Source organism: Anas acuta, chromosome 1 (genome assembly GCF_963932015.1).
Source record: "Anas acuta chromosome 1, bAnaAcu1.1, whole genome shotgun sequence".
Taxonomy (NCBI): domain Eukaryota; kingdom Metazoa; phylum Chordata; class Aves; order Anseriformes; family Anatidae; genus Anas; species Anas acuta.
The window spans coordinates 118650119-118666164 of record NC_088979.1 but is presented as its reverse complement, the minus strand read 5'-3'; the positions used below and the strand labels follow the sequence as shown (position 1 = coordinate 118666164).

Sequence of the window (16046 nt, the reverse complement as noted above, 5' to 3'; positions counted from 1 at the left end):
ATTGGGGGCCAGACTTTTAAAGATGGATGGTACTCTTCATGTTGAGTTTAAGACATATTCTTAATCAACTGGTTTAATTTTATTTGAATTAAGCAGAATGTGTCTGTTTAAAATTCTCTTACATTTTCTACTGGATATGTAATAGGTTTGAAACCCTTTTGTCGTGTGGATCATATCTGCCACATTAAGATCTGCTCATCTCTGAGAGAAAGTCCATAATTTCTTTTCTTCATCCAGAGTTGTTCCCTGTGGAATGCTCTCTGGAATGATCGTAATAGAGCTCCCATCATTTTCCTTCATTTGTAATATCAGAACCTAATAGCAAATGTGCTAGGCTGCTAAGACGTTTTATCACAGAGGGATTTTTTAAAAAGAAGCTGAGCACACTTCACCAGTATCCTGGCATCTTCCTGGTATGTAAACAGACGGCTGGAGGGAAATTCAGCTGTCACATGACTCCTTACTTCTCAGTTGCAAATTTTGCTCCTCTGTGGGTCAATTCGGCAGTCTTCTGATAAAAATTCCTTGCTGAGCTGGGGCCTGAGAGAGAGAGAAGAGAGGCTGTTGCTGCTTTTTCCATTACTAGCAAGGGAAAAAATGGTTCCTTCTCATCAGCAAACCGTTTTAATGAGAGCTAGAGGGAGAGTGAAGCTATGAGTACAAGTGGGGGAGGAGGCTAAGAGAAAGCTGGAGACTACCATTTTGGTATGGATGAGGAGAGGAACTTAGTGAAATGCATCCAAATCAGAACAGGCTTTCCTTTTAATATAACGAAATTCAGTTACTTGTCTTTTGGCATATTAAACACTAATATGTATTGAGCAGAGAGCCTCACAGTCAATCCTTTAAAAGCTTTAAGAAATCAATGTGTCCATTGCTTCTCCTGTTTCCTATTTATCGCCTCGCATTTTCCTGTTTACTCTTATCCTTCCCCTACATGTTGTCTTCTCTAATGTTACCTTCTCTCATTGTTTTTCTTCTTTCTTTGTTTCCTGGTAGTGCTTTTCTTTTATGGCTAAATCCCTGAATTTCTTGGTTCGTCCTTACACAGGCAAAACCTCTGTTGAGGTCAGTCAAGCCAAGGATATATCTTCCTATGTTTTGGTCTTCTCCTGTTAGCAGGTAGTTATATTATATCCATAGCAGACTATTTGTATTCTAGGACATACACTTCAGCCAATATAAGGCCATTTAGTTTACATTTGCTCCTAGATTAATTCAATTACTTCCAGTCCTTCTTTTGGAAGTTTGTTAGGCATGTGCATGCTGCTGTAACATGCCAATTCTAACGAGCAGGTGAAGAAAAAGTATTTTAGTCTAATAGGTTACTACTTTTATTTTACCCTTTTAAAGACAAAGATGGGAATCCTCTTGTTTAATGTTCAGTAAGATCTCAATGTTGAGTGTTTGGGGGGCATAAAGTGCTTAAAACAAAACAACTTAGGAGCGGAAGGGATAATTTTATATGGTAGGGAATACTGGAAGGGCAAGAAATGCAAATACAGGCAGGCCAAGATAGATTCAGTGAGATTTCTCATTTACCCCTTCCTTCAAACACACAGACAGTAACCCTCAATAACCTACTTGAGTTAATGAACATTTTGATATATGTGAGAGGTTGATGCAAGTGATCATTGCTTTTACTGGATGTCTGAATATCTGAGACACCCTTGTTCTTTAAAGCCTCAAACTACACCTTTTTGTGCTGGTCAGAAAGTAGGAAATGGCATTTCATTGGTGAAGAGTTTTATTTGGGTGCTAGGATTTTCCTGTTAAGGTTATTTCCTTCTACACTGAAATGCAGCATATACATTTTTTTTATACAAAGAGCATAAACTGTGAGTGTTGTTAGAGAGTAGTCAAAACCAACATGCAGTTGTCCATAATGAGTCTTGCACCCCATTTCTCCCTTTGCTGAAACAAAAAATGACCATCCTCTCTATCAGAAGATCCTAAAGCAGAGAATATTGGTGTCTGAGGCAAGGTTCTCAGTGTGGCGTCAGAAATCCAGTGCCCTTATTCCAACTGGCCATGGAAATGTGGCTAGTTAGCTCTACAGGGCAGTGTGGCCTAGCAGGAGTAACAAACAAACAAAGATGTGCACTACAAAACCCAAGCACTAAAAAATGTAGATATGGAAAGACTAAGATAATGTTTTGAGTTTTCTTACTGCTGTCTCTCTGGACCTTGGAAAGAGGGCTGCCTTCCATCTTCTGATTTCTCTGCATACCACGGTGAGCATGACTCTGTGTAGCTGGCACTGTAGAACTCTTAGTAAGAGATACAGATAAAAGTATGGGTATATTTGGTTGGGCACAATGATCCTGAAGGTCTTTTCCAACCTAAATGATTCCATGATTCTGTGACTTTGACTTGTAGGTATAACCTCAAGTATTTTTCAGTTTGCATCTCTGGCATGCTATTACTTTGTAGTAGAAAGCTTGCGGATGAATATGTGCTTACCCTCTTTCCCTTAGCATCCGCTGCTGGCAGTAGGACTGAGGATTCTCAGTTAAATAGATTTTTGTCTGCCCCAGTTAGTGTTCTTCTGCATGTTAAATCATTGTATTTTGGATGCAATAGCTTGTGGTGTTTTAAGGATGTAGCACAACTACTAAACACCTTTGGATTAACGAATTTTAAGTATTTGAATCTGTTGGAGAAAATGAGAAATGGTGTCTCCTGTGTTAGGAACGACTACCAGTGACTTGTGGAATTGAAAAAAAAATAGATTCTAGTAGCTAGATGGCCATCAAACTGAGCTTAGAATGCCAAGTGACCCTTTCAGTTTGCATGCTGATCAGTGACTCTAAATGAGAAGTCTTTCCACCTCTGCCATGAGGTTATGAGACATGGTGGTGCAGTAATTAATGCCACTGTATCATTATTTTTTTTTTGACTGCTACAGAAATCTAGTATCAGATGCTCAGATGGCATCAGTTGGCTTAGCTCCACGGAAGGCAACAAAACGTGATGCCAACTTGTACCAGCTGAGGATCTGGCCCACAGTTAAAAGGAAGAAAGGACAGGCTGCCAATATGGCAGGGAACATATTGAGATTTATGGTAGTGACTTAATCGGTAAAAAGTTCTGTTTGAAGTAGTTTTTTCTCTACACACGCACATTAGTCACTGGAGCTGGAGACATTGGAAGCTCCAGCATTACCTGTGGAATTCCACATTCCCACTCTTTTACTCTCATCCACAGACTGTCCTGATGCCCATCTGAGGGCATCCCACTTCATTCACCTTCTTCCTGTAGGCTTTGTCTTCATGGTTTTACCACAGGTTCAGGGCCATCTTTTTTTTTTTTTTTTTTTTTTTTTTTTTTTTTTAACATATCTTCATTTGAATGACCTTATTTTTCCCCTTTTGCTTATATTTCTGGTGTTGCTTTTTTAATCATACCTGAAAGCGGGGGAAATTTCACTCGTTGCTGTTGTAACTCTTATCTAGCTGTCTTATTTGTATTAATACATTATATTAATCTTGATAAGAAAAATACAATCTAGTTTGCTGCCTTTGTATTCAAATATGTAGGTGTTTTGTTTTTTTTACTTGGAGATAAGGTGACTATCTAACAATGCTTGTAAATTTTTATCTGCTATAAATATGATACAATAATTGATAGAATTGATGGACAGAAATCCTGTTCTCTCTATTACAAAGTTAGTGAATGAAGCACTTATTAAAGATGATATGGCTGTAGAATCCCCCCAACTTTGTTCTCCTGCAGTAATACAATTATTTTAGCATTTGCTTTGTAATGAGTGTTGTCTCTAAACTGGTGATTAATCAGTTCTGATCTCTTGGTTTTGATCATTACTGATGTCCAGAAAAAAATATTCTGGGGGCCTGGCAGTTTTCATACTTGGTCCCATCTGTAAGGTTGATTATTTGAGAATCTCTGGGACCCATTTTTGTAATATGAATTTGAGGGAAAAGCTCTCTTCTGCTCTAAAGCAGTTGTCACAAAAAAAATAACTAACTGATCATTGACTTGGAATTTGACCTACAATGTGTATGTCCAGCTGCTTTTGTATTATACCGTAAGAGCACATATTTAAGCAGACAAACTTTCAGAAGTAGAATTATTTAAATATCTAAAGCCTACGAAGTATGTTGAGTTTTCAACATGTAATGAATTTGCTCTTCTGCGCTCTAAAAGTACAGAAAAAATAGTCATTAAAACATCTCCAGATGTAAAGCTCAGCTGCAGTTTTTAAGAAGTTTCAAAGGATGCTTTGAATGACAGTCAGTCTCTTAGAGGATATATTTTCTTGTACTTCAAAGTAAGAGTGAGTCTTCAGTGGCATCTGTGTCATGTAGGTACCGAAAATAATGTTGGGGAGGCAGGACACAAAGTTCCTGTTTTTCTCTTTGACTTTCCTAATTATTGTATATGCCAAAGAATGCAATGATACTTAAACTGAAAGATTGTTGCAGGTGTTAGAAAAAAATACAGGGCCCAGTCCATTTCTTACTGAGGTCAGTAAAAAGATTCCTTGCTGCAAGTTAAAACTAAAAGCCTGTAGTATCTTCAAATGCAGAATACTATAGGTACGATAATTGTAGTTGATTCACTTAAACAGTACGTAGAAACACTTAAGCACAATGCAAAGTACTTACTAGAAAGGTATGACTTGTATTAACATATTGCAACAAACCTTTCAAGCAATACTTATTTCTGTATTCTCAGTATTTTTCAGAGATTCCAGTGCACTTTAAGAGTTGCCAAATGGAAATGTATTTTCTAAAGAACCTCAGAGTTGTTATACAGAGTATCATTATCCCCATTTGATAGATGGGGAAACTGAACACAGAACAGTTAAGTAACTTTCTCAAGGTTGTAGGATAATTCATTGCCAAGCTGGGGATAGATTGTTTCTTGACATTGAGTGTTCCCTGCACTATTCCACTGCTTCTTGGTGTTAAAAAAAATGCTACAATACTTTCATCATACAATTTAAAGAAGAAGCTCAACTAGTTGTCTCATCTTTACAAGTCTCTTGAAAAAACACTTCTTTAGTTGAGCATCTTCATTTGCTGTCCTGACCCTGTATAAAAGATTGAGTTTTTATACAAGCACTCACACAGGAGAGGAAGACTGAATACCATCTTTGACTTCTCTGGGATTGCAGTGAAACAGAGAGGGCAGAATCTGGCTAAAAAATATCGAGTTGAAATTCTTATAAATGCACTTCAGCCTTCCAAATACTGTTTCCTGTGTATTGGACCAGAACAGAAGGTTAGTAGGAGATGGATGTCCCTGGTTATAAATAATTGTGACAACAACTAGCAGTACAGTGCACTTGAAAGAACAGTTAAGTCTTACTGCAAAACGAATCCTAACTACAAAAATGACAGCCTGCATGGTGCTGTGGATGGAGGGCAGCTTGTAGTGCTATTCAGAATAATAATGCTTGCTTATATGAGCTTAGAATATCCCTGAGTTTTGTAAATAACTTCTGGAAAGTAATCTGATGTTTCTCATTCTGGTATCGTTCGTTAAATAATCACAACTGGTGTAAGAAGACCTAGTTAATGAGAAATCCTAAGTCAGGTTGTAGCATTTCTGGGGCAGGATGTATAATCAATATTCTTTTAAAATTACAGTAGCTTTTACCTTACAGTGGAGTTGATGGTACACTTTGTGGCCTGGCTGGCACCAGTAAAGACGATGGTTAATCCAGTTTTTTATTTTACTGAAGCCACTGCAGAGAAGGATACGTTCTTCTTTCAGACTCTTCTAAGCTTAGCTGAGGTTCACTGCCTTGATATAATTTGAAGGCAAAAGAGGGTAACTTCACCCTAAGATTGTTGCCAAAATACCGACTCCTGGCTTGTTCCACAATTTTTAGGATCCTTGCCTAGAGTTTGCAGTCTTTTGTATCACTTTATCATTAAGCTTCATCAAACTGTGTACTTAGCTGAACATATCTACATCTTGAATTAATAGGCAATTTCTTTAGAGAGCTTCGTTCTTTTCTAGATGGGAGATGTTTCTGTTGTCACCATCTCTTTACCACAGCGTCATGTTTATTTGCCACATAATGGGATGCATTGGCTATTGTCAGTATGATTCCTATATTGTCTTGTCAATAGGCACTTCATACTTCCACATCTTTCAAACTGGAGGTGCATTAGGGAGAATTAAAAGCTTGTCTGTATGTATGTCACCTGCAGATGCTATATCATCTCAGGCACAGAGAAGGAAAGATCACACCCTGCACTTAGCATGGAGAAACACGAAGTAACTTGTGTTACTGTCTCAAGATCTTGGAACCGAGCATACGAATAAAGTTGAAGCGGTAGTAAGTAAAATGTCTTCTTGGAACTTCATTACTCTGTATGCTTTCTGAAGTCTATGGAGACAAAACAGATAAGAAGCTTTAATGCCATTGATGTGTTTTTTCTTTTTTCTTTGCTGAAAGAATTGTTTTACCAACTCAAGAAGAAAGTATCTTAAGAAAAGCTGACAAATGAGCCTGTGTTGAACATTTCCATAAAATTTGTAGTCTTATATTCCCCAGTCTCTTGTCTTTACTAAAATTGCCCATTGCTTATCTGATGGAAAATAAACCTACGTCCCAGTTCATGAACTAGGCTTCCAGTCAAGCACCTCATGCTCTCAGTGTTGAGGCACAGTTCTGACAGCGGATAAACCACAACTCTGCCACGTTGGCTCTTTTCTGCTGGGGAATTTTTAACAGCCAAGAGATTGGTTGGGTTGTTTAATGATGTTTCCACCACAGCCCCTGTAATACTCAAGACACCATGATATTCTCCATTGGAGAAGCTCTGTTTTTTTGAGATTCTGCATCCTTCATTACTAGGAGATTCTGGGTCAAAATATATATCCCAGATAACAGTGTAAAGGGAGATAGCATATAAAAGGTTGGTAGACAGAGCTGGCATTTCTGCCTGGTGGTTGTACAAGTGTTAGCAGTACACTGAATGGCAAAAGAATGGTAATGACTAATTCCAGTTCAGGTTGAAGTGAGAACATCAAACCACTTAATGCTGGACTAGACACCTCCAGGCTCTACAAAGTTTAGCTAGCACCTAACACGTGGCAATACCATCCACAATAATTACATGCTACCAACAACTGTCTTGATGATCAGTTAGGCAGAGAGCAGTTGCTTTGCCCAGGGAAATTTAGATTAGATGCAAAATTGAATTTTTCATAAGGCCTTGTTTTTACCTAGCTATGAATGTTTCCTTAGCACAAGTGAAAACTTTACACATTTTAGCTCAAACTGTACTCTACTAAGCCTCCCACATTTATACCCATCTTCTTGGCAGTCATCCCAAAATATGTTTGGGTTGAGGCATTACACATTACATTTGGTGAAGCTTTAGCATTCCCTGTTGCTCACATCAATCCTTATTTCTGTTTGCTCTTGTAATTTACAGTTAATGAAAATTCTAAGTTTACCTTTGTTTTTGTTGGCGTCTGTACAAGAGAACCCTTTAGCCTTTTCAGCCTCCCATCCAAATGGAAAGCTGAATCCAAAAGGGAAGGTAAAGTCTATCTGAGCAGTTTTTCTTTAGACAGAAGCCCTTAGCATGCATGTCAGCATTACAACATTTTTGAACAAACAGTGAGAGAGCCTTGCTCAAGACTTGACCTGTGCTTGCTCTTGTGAGCAGCCTTGTAAGTAGCAGATAGAAACTAGACTAGTAGTTGATCATAACATTGGAGAGCCAGATCCTAATGACCTTAATCAGTTCCTGCTCTCTCCCAAGTCAGGCAAGCTACTGCCTGAAATTAACAGGAATTTGCTGGATTGTCAACATGGGAACATGGCTGAGAAACCCATACAGATGACCTTAACAGAGTGTAGGCAATATTGACAAAACAAACTGTTCTGGAGTTATTGTAGAAAACTAACAAGCCTGTTAGAAATAATTTGTCTAAATTTGTCAGATTTTCAGGAAATACTTTTTCTGTCTACCTATGGTACCACCTATGCATTAAGCTGTATACTCACAGTATTAGAGTGGTAAGCAGTGGGCTGTAATCGTATGGTACGTATCTAATCTCTATACACACACAAAATCAGATAATTGTGTTATATTATGCCTGTAAATACACTTATTTAACATACAGGCTTGAGCAATAAAAATTCATATACAGCTATAGAATTATTTTAAAAGTAAGCTTTAAAATGCACCTTTTTCATTTATTATTTGTTCTCATTATGAGTTCTGAAACATTATTGTTTACAATAAACCAAAATCTTTTCCAGGTGATAAATACTGACAAATTTAGGAAATTTTGTAACCATGAGCTTTAAAGCATTTAAAAAAACAAACAAACAAACTGATCTACACAAAGGCAAGCCCGACCAAGTCTTCCTTTATCTGCCTGCAGTGCTACGTATAAGCCATTTTTCTCATGCTATAAAAGTGTAGCTTTATCGGCAGGACCTCCGATTGCATTTTAAAACTTCATTTGCTGCTTTCTGGTTTTTCTTGTGTTGCCATTGCAGAGGCTGTGCTGCCTGACACGCTGGAGGACCAGGCATGGGAGAAAAGCACTGTTTGCACCTGTTTAAAATCTCCAGTGCTTTGTGTGGTTCCTGGGCAACAGGCAGGAATCCTGAAAAGCTAGGCTGCACTTGCTCAATTGTTGCTGGCAGCTGTGACTTTGAGAGAGCACATAGCAGCTCGTTAGCAGGTTGCTTGTGTTATGTGACATGCACTGAGCATGGCAAACTCTTAGCTGATCTCTCTTCCTTTGCTGCCTACGATCAAGGCTGGGTTGCCTGGGGTTGCAGACCTGGCCAAGGAAAGCATTATAGAGATGTAAGGTGAGTTTGTCATTGGTAAGGGGCAGGGAGGCGAGGCAAGTAGGAGTGAATCAATGTTTTCTGATTAGAAAAGGAGAACAGCAGCATAGGTTCTCTGCACCACTGAGTGCTAGTTTCTTCTAGCTGTCATGTTCTTTCAGTGTGAGTATGTCTGCAATGGTGCAACAGAAAAATGCAGGGGATAAGATGGATTGGAGAGTGAATGGGAGGTGTATGTGTGCATGCACGCATCATACGTGCATTGCAGTGTGGCAGTACAAGATGATTTCCAGGGATAATTTTAAATTTTATTATGAGCTTTAATTTCTGGGTCTTCTTTACTTTGAAGGATGGGAATCAAATCAATCTTTGCAACCTTGATCTTGGCCTACTTAGGCAGCATCTTAGCAGCCGATACAGTCAGACTGCGTGTCTGACTGGCAAATTGAGACCATTTCGCTTTCATACCTACTCAATTTGTACCTATTGGCTCAAATTAAATATCTGTGTGCTCTTCTATAAGGGACTGAGTATGTTATAAATCCATTTAAACCAACAGAAAAGCTACAGCATTGCTGTGATCTTTTTAAATTTTCACCACGAGACAGGAACAGATCTGCCATTGTCGTGAGACTCTACTTTATACTGGTTAGCCCAGGAGGAATGATCTATAGTCCAGTCTCTTCCTCATATTTGTATCAGAGATCTCTTTTCTGCAGCTCTAGAAAATCTCCTTGAGGCACACAGTGCAAATGTTGACAGTAGAAGTCATTAACCTAAGATGAAGAAAAAGCGAAAGGAAATTTGCCTACAAAGCAAATTAGATACGCTCCTGAAAGAAATCCATCAAGGGCTGTTTAACGCAAAGGTAGGAATATAACCACTTGCTCAGAAAATCTGTAACCAGCAGTTTGCCAGCAACTGGAAAGGTTTAGTGGAGGGCAACAAGACCTCTGATTTGCTCCATCCACAGATTCTTTCTGACATTAACTGCCTTGGCTAGTGTCAGGGTTGTGCTGTCCATATGGTCTGGAAGAAGAGGGTATGTGGACATGGTAGATTTTCAGTTGAGTAATGCTCCAGATGCACGGTCTGATGCCTGTGTATTGTTGTTGACTTCCTAAGCTGAATAAAACAAAGTACTCATCGTTAGGTACCAAGGGTACTTAACACATTATCACATTTACACGTGATAAAATGAATAGGAAACAGAGTATGCCATGAACTTGCACATTCAGCACATGAGTCCCTTGATTTATTTTGTGTCTTAAAGGAGGGGTTTTTATTTCCTCAACTAGGAAATGGGGATAATTGGGGACAATTGGTGTTTGTATCTCATATTGCTATATGAAAGCAGCATAATGTAAAATTACTTTTCATAGTCTTCTTGTGATATCTGCTGTCACTTTCCTTTTGGTCTTAAACTTGTGTTAACGTCTATTTCATCACAGAGGGCCTTCCGAATTCAGTAGCTGGCATTAGTTTGGCTATCCAATAATGGAATAAGCTGAAAATATGTATTTAGGTCTGTGCACATTTTTAGTGTCTTTTGTCATGCAGACAGGAAACTAGACCACAGTAATGTTGCTAGCAACTTGCAAAATGACACCACTTAAGTCAGGATACAGTTTTCATTTGAGGACATTTGAATAAATATTGTATTGTTCTTTAGGAAAGTACTCATGATCCCTTTGGTTGGCCTTGTTTAGTCCCCTCTTGATACCATCTCCTCGCTGCAGTGAGAGAATTCTAGGCTGCCACCTCCTCTGCAGGTACAGGGAACACACAAATTTGACAAATGCCTCCTCAGTCCTGCTCCACCATTCTTAAAATTCACAAAAATGAGATCTGTAGGACTTCTGTTAGTGTAGAACATGCTGTTAGCTCGTAATAACAACTGTGCTGCACAGCACACACTACGGGTTGGGTATTTATGAAATACATGATAATAGGTGTTGCATTTTTATGTAGTGATTCATTTTATGTAGACTGTATAACACCCACTCACAAATAAAATGCAATAGAAAAATGGGCATTCAAATGTTAAAGGTATGACTTAAAATCTCACAACCAAGGACAATGAAGTTGGGAAACTCATTCTGTTTTTAAATCAGACTGTTTTCTTAGGTATTTCAGCGCATATAGTCAAAAGGACAGACCCCCACTAAGAGGATTACGTGAGCTGCTATTTGTAGATACAGTAAGATAGTTGGATATAGTATCATCAAATCTTAGTAGAGATATGTTTGACAAGAGTCTCTTTTTAATTTCTTATTTGGGACCCCCATGGTTTAATTCATTCGGTAAATTACTCTCACCTCCTTAACATCCTCAGGTGCTGACAGCCTGCAAAATAAAACGTCCCCTGTCTCAGGATGGCACACTTGCTTTGTTACTATTTAGTATATCTGCATTCATCTGCCATGCCAGATCTTTCACCATTTCCTAATGAACAGAATTGCAGCAGGAAGCTGTGCTTGTGTGGGAGCTTTGCCATGCGAGAACAGCACGGATTATTCAGAAATATCAGCAAGTCTCCTTTCCTGTAGCCTCTCTGGTCAGAATTCAGAACTACCAAACACACCCTGAACAAGTTAGGGTAACGGCAGGTAACTGAGGTGGATGCAGTATCAGCTCAGGAGAACCTGAAGGGTTTTAGTGACTTTGACTTGGATCACACCTGAACATGATTTTAGAGGGAGGAGAGAGGGGATAAAAGTCCTTCTGTATAGAGGTGAGCAGAATCTGTCCTTTCACTCTGGAGTCAGCCATTTTGTTTTTGGCCTTGTTTTGGCTGCAGCTTCCACACGTCCAGAGAGGGAATGCAAAGGCTCTTCAGAGGCTACTGTTCCTTCTATTCTATAGTTTGACCATCTGAACAGGTAGTCGGTGACACCTTTTGTCATACTTGTGGTCCTTAAGATTGGTCAGAGCCTAGTAAAAGTCCACTTGAACACTTGCTAGCTGTCTTTGACTCCTGCCTTTTGGGGTGGCTTGTTAATATATTTCAAATGGAAGAAGAGGAAAAGCAGAGGGGCCAAAGAAAGAGGTATGCAAAAACATTTAATAAAGCTGCATTGACAGATGTATAACATGTATAACAAAGGCAGGTAGAAGGTGAACTTTCCTTCTGAAGTGCAGAGCCCTCCCTTCCCAGGCTCCCAAGTTGCCAGCCTGTTTCACCACTGAACTTACTCGTCAGCTTTCCAGAGCATGTACAGCACTAGATAGTATTATTATTCCACTCTTAAGTGTGTGTAGTTACAGGTTGTCTATTTTGCTTTGTCACTGAGGGTCACGTCTTCCAGAGTCCATCAAACATGCCTGACTGCACTACCATGGCTTTAAAACAGAACGTAGTCGAAGCAAACATTGGGGCACTCATATTTTTCTTCTGTTACAAGAATGATGCAATGATAATGCCCAGGATAAATTTCCTGGTGTTTGCTATGTTTATGTCCTCCTGCACATTGTTACCCTGTTGCTCTACCCAGAAACTTCACAGCAAAAAGTTCTGCTAAAAAATCAGACACTCAGAAAACAGATTTGCATGGGATAATTTTCTTGTTCCTCCACTTTTGGCTTCAGACTTATTATTATTTTTTTAATCCACTTTTTGGTGTCAGCTCAACTAAATTGACAATTATCCCAGAAAGGGTGAGGCTAATTGTCCTAATTAATACAAGAGGGCCCAGGTGGGGATTGTTGGAGCTCGAGACCAGTCAGGTGGTATGGGCAAAAAGCCCTCCAACGGTTGAGATCTGCTATCATAATGGAGAAGCTGGTGATACTGAAGCCTGTAATGCTCTTGTGGTATGGTTTTATGTCTTTGATTTCTGCTTGGGTTGTTGCATAATGTATGTTTAAGCTGTGGGTTTACATTTATTACAGATGTGTGAGGGAGAGGGGTTACGATAAAGAAAAAGCTTTCTTTCAAAGGAAAAAAAAAAACATGTTAGTTTAGCGTTGTAGTGCTTGTTGATCTTGAAATAGTCAGCAGCATACTTTTGAACTGTGGAAGGATATACTGGGTTCACCTATCAGTTGGAGATGTGGGGAAGAGGTGAAAATTTACTTTAAAAGGAGAACGCAGAATTGTGTTGTGCTTCTCCTATGCTGTAGCTATAAAACAACGGCTTTGACGGTTCTTCACAAGGTATGTGAAGAGAAAATCTTTCTTTAACAGGAATTTGTTCACACAAATGGTTAATGCAGACTTGAAATTCTTTGAAGGTTTAGTTTTTGTGTAGGGGGAATGGCAGAATATTATACTTTTCTAACAAGCATATATCATTTCATTGCGATTTACGTTGCTCCTTGATCATCCTTCTCCATTCTTGAACTACCTTTATGTACGTAGCTGTCACTGAAGACTCCTGTTTGCTCCCTTGCATCTGACAAAGATTCTGAACAGGGTAGAGTCTGGTTGTTGACTTTAAGAGTAGATTTTAGCCCAATTTACACAGATAAGAATTGGCGTGTTATCCTATCCCAAGTGTCTGTTCAGTGAAAAACATGCAATTCTCTGTTCCTCCTATTATTTTGTTTGCCAGCAACCTGGCAAACAAAGCTCTTTTCAAGTCCTGACCTGGCTGATGGCTATTTGAGGGCATAGGAAAGGGAGAAATAAATAGCAATTAGACTTGCTCAAAAACACTCAATACGTAAGAATTTAGAGTAATATTACGTCAGTTCATTATCGCATTCAAGGATCCTGTTGAACTAACCACTGCACCTTTTCTATAACTGTGGGGTAAAGGCCATGATCTTCGTATTTGTCCATGGCGAAAAAGATTTTTTCAATCCAGGCAATATGACTGTTAAAACATATAGGAATAGGTCAAGCAGTGTCTGCCATGTGGTCCTATAGCCACAAGAGTCCTTTTTTTCCCTTCATGGTGATCTGGCTGTAGCATTGTTGTGTGTAACTTATGCTGATGCTAAAAGGAGTATGTCTTGTACACATCTTGCACATCAGTTGTACTGTCTTAAAAAATATATATATTTTTTTCTCTTTCTTTTCCCCCTTCCTTTGAAGTTTTAAGGCAGAACTTGCTGGTGACCCACTTTTGTTAACAGTTCTCTTAACTCACCCCTGTACTCGCTTATACTTTTTTTTTTTTTTTCCCTCTTCCACCCACTGTCTGTCTAGCCTGGTTTAAAATTTTTATATATGTACTTTTAAAAAATTGATTAGTTGGAGAGCTGCCCGTTCTTCTGCACTGTATAATAAGGATTTAAAAACTGCACACTGAATTCTGTATAGTGTAATTAAAACTGACCCAGATTTGGACCTGAGAACACCAGGACTTAGCCAAACTTGCCATGAGCTGAGTTCTGATGGCAGATGGGAGCTAATGAGGACACACTACACTCCAGAATTTCCCAGCTGCTTGGCCCCTTTTTGTACAAACAAGGTTTGGAGTGAAGTCCCAATCCCAAGAGCATGTTCGAGCAAATGTACTGCACCCAGTGTTTTGGGAAACAAGGCAGTGCTGTCAGGCTGTTTCAGGAAAATGTTAAGGCATTCTTTCCAAAGGGCTTTTGCTGTGTATTCCAGTGTTCTGCATCTGCTATCTTCCAGCTTCCATCTTATCCTAGACTGTGTACGTCCATGTGCTTCAGTCTGTGCCTGAATTTCCTCTCCTGAATTCAACTGGGGGGATTTCCACCTTAATTTAATGTCAAAATCCCAAAGAACTGGGTCTCACTTCAACCTGTGGTTCTCTTCAGTGGATTCAATGTCCTGGGACTGTTCAGGCAGATGTAATTGAATCAGTTTGAAGCAGCTGTAGCTGGCATCATGTGGTCTCAGATTGCTAGCACCTGCTTGGGTGGTTGTGTTCTTTTTTGGTGTGTGTGGTTTTTGTGTGCGTGTATGTTTGTTTGTTTGTTTTCCTCTCCCCATAACTCACTAGAGGGGAAGTAGTGCCAAAACCAGCATTGATCTTGCAGCTGATAAAGCATTCCTGGTCTATATCCCGTTTCCCTTCTAGCCTGTCCACCTCATTACTGGTGCCTGCAGTAATGTTGGTGGCAGTGAGCAGAAACAGGTTTGCGCTTCTCCTCCAACTGCCTCCCTCCCCTTCAAGCCAATGAATACCCTGCCAATACAGACTCTTCTTCATAAGCAGTAAGACTTAATCGTGCTCAGGTGTGCAGAGTGTCTGTGCACTCCTTAGAAAATTGGGCAGCCTGTGGCTTGCTGTATCAGATGCACACATCAAATTTATCTACTGCTTAGTCCAACAGTAACTGCTGGCACAGGGAAGTTACTGTTCATGTCTAACAAATGACCAAATAGTCCGGGGATGTGCTTTTCAATATTTCTGTTCCCTTCCTACAGTGTAGTGTCAGTAGGTTTTGGTTACTGTGTTGCTGCTACAATCTAAGTTTTAATAGGGTAAGATTTCAAAGGGGACTGTGAGTCACTTGGTTGCCTTCCTGTATCATGTGATTTATCATAAAGTTCAAATTAAACACGATGGTACACTTGGTCAAATACAGTAACAACACACAGTGGTGTGGTTTTCAATATGATATTGCAAGATGGCATATTGAAACATTAATTTTTGTAATATATCCCTCCACTGACTTCCCCTCACTTTGTGCATAAAGTTTATGTGCCTCTCTCTCCTTTTTTCTTAACTCCCTGCAGCCCTGCTTGAGCGGTAAGGGCTTTACCTGGATTCTTAATTCCAGCCGTTTTTGTCTTCCCTGTTCTTCCCACACCTCGATTCTTGCTCTCTTCCTTCTCTACTTCAGTTTCTGTTTCAAGACTGCAGTTCTGCACTTTGTCTTGAAAGGTGCTGCTCCACTGTGGGGTCCTGATAGTATGAGGAGAGTATTTCCTAATACAAGGGTGATTTTGAACTCTTATTTTGTTTCTTTGGCTGTAAATATTTGGGTAGGCTTCTGTATTGCAGAAAGTATTAGCCTATTCCGGTACCTCCTGCCTTTCTCTTTTTTCTCCCCCCACCTGTTGAGTGTTACCACTTATTCCTAGGGCTTGGATACATGGTCATGCCTGCCTTAAAAGCTGCTGTTGTATGCAGTTAGAAGTCAAAAGCTGTTCTTTCCTCTCCTTTTAACCTATATCTCTTATTTATATCACATATAAATAGATGATGTGATTTCTGTGATATAAGCCAAGTCTTTCCTCCCTTGGAATATTCCATAGCTGAAGCATCAATCTGCAGGTCCTTTTGTTTGGCAAGCTGGGGCATCGAAGGGTCTAGCAGCAACTTCT

General features: G+C 39.5%; 1 protein-coding gene across 39 annotated transcripts in view; it reads left to right on the top strand.

Moving 5' to 3' along the window:
- Positions 1-16046, top strand: part of ZBTB20 (zinc finger and BTB domain containing 20) — a 526186-nt gene that overhangs the window by 118928 nt on the left and 391212 nt on the right. For 2 of the 39 annotated variants that reach the window (XM_068697287.1, XM_068697482.1), the window contains exon 1: positions 12502-12610. The exons of 33 other annotated variants lie outside the window; for them this stretch is intronic. The gene's annotated coding sequence lies outside the window, so the exon portion shown is untranslated. 4 more of the 39 variants (XM_068697388.1, XM_068697367.1, XM_068697357.1 and 1 more) reach the window with 4 other exon arrangements.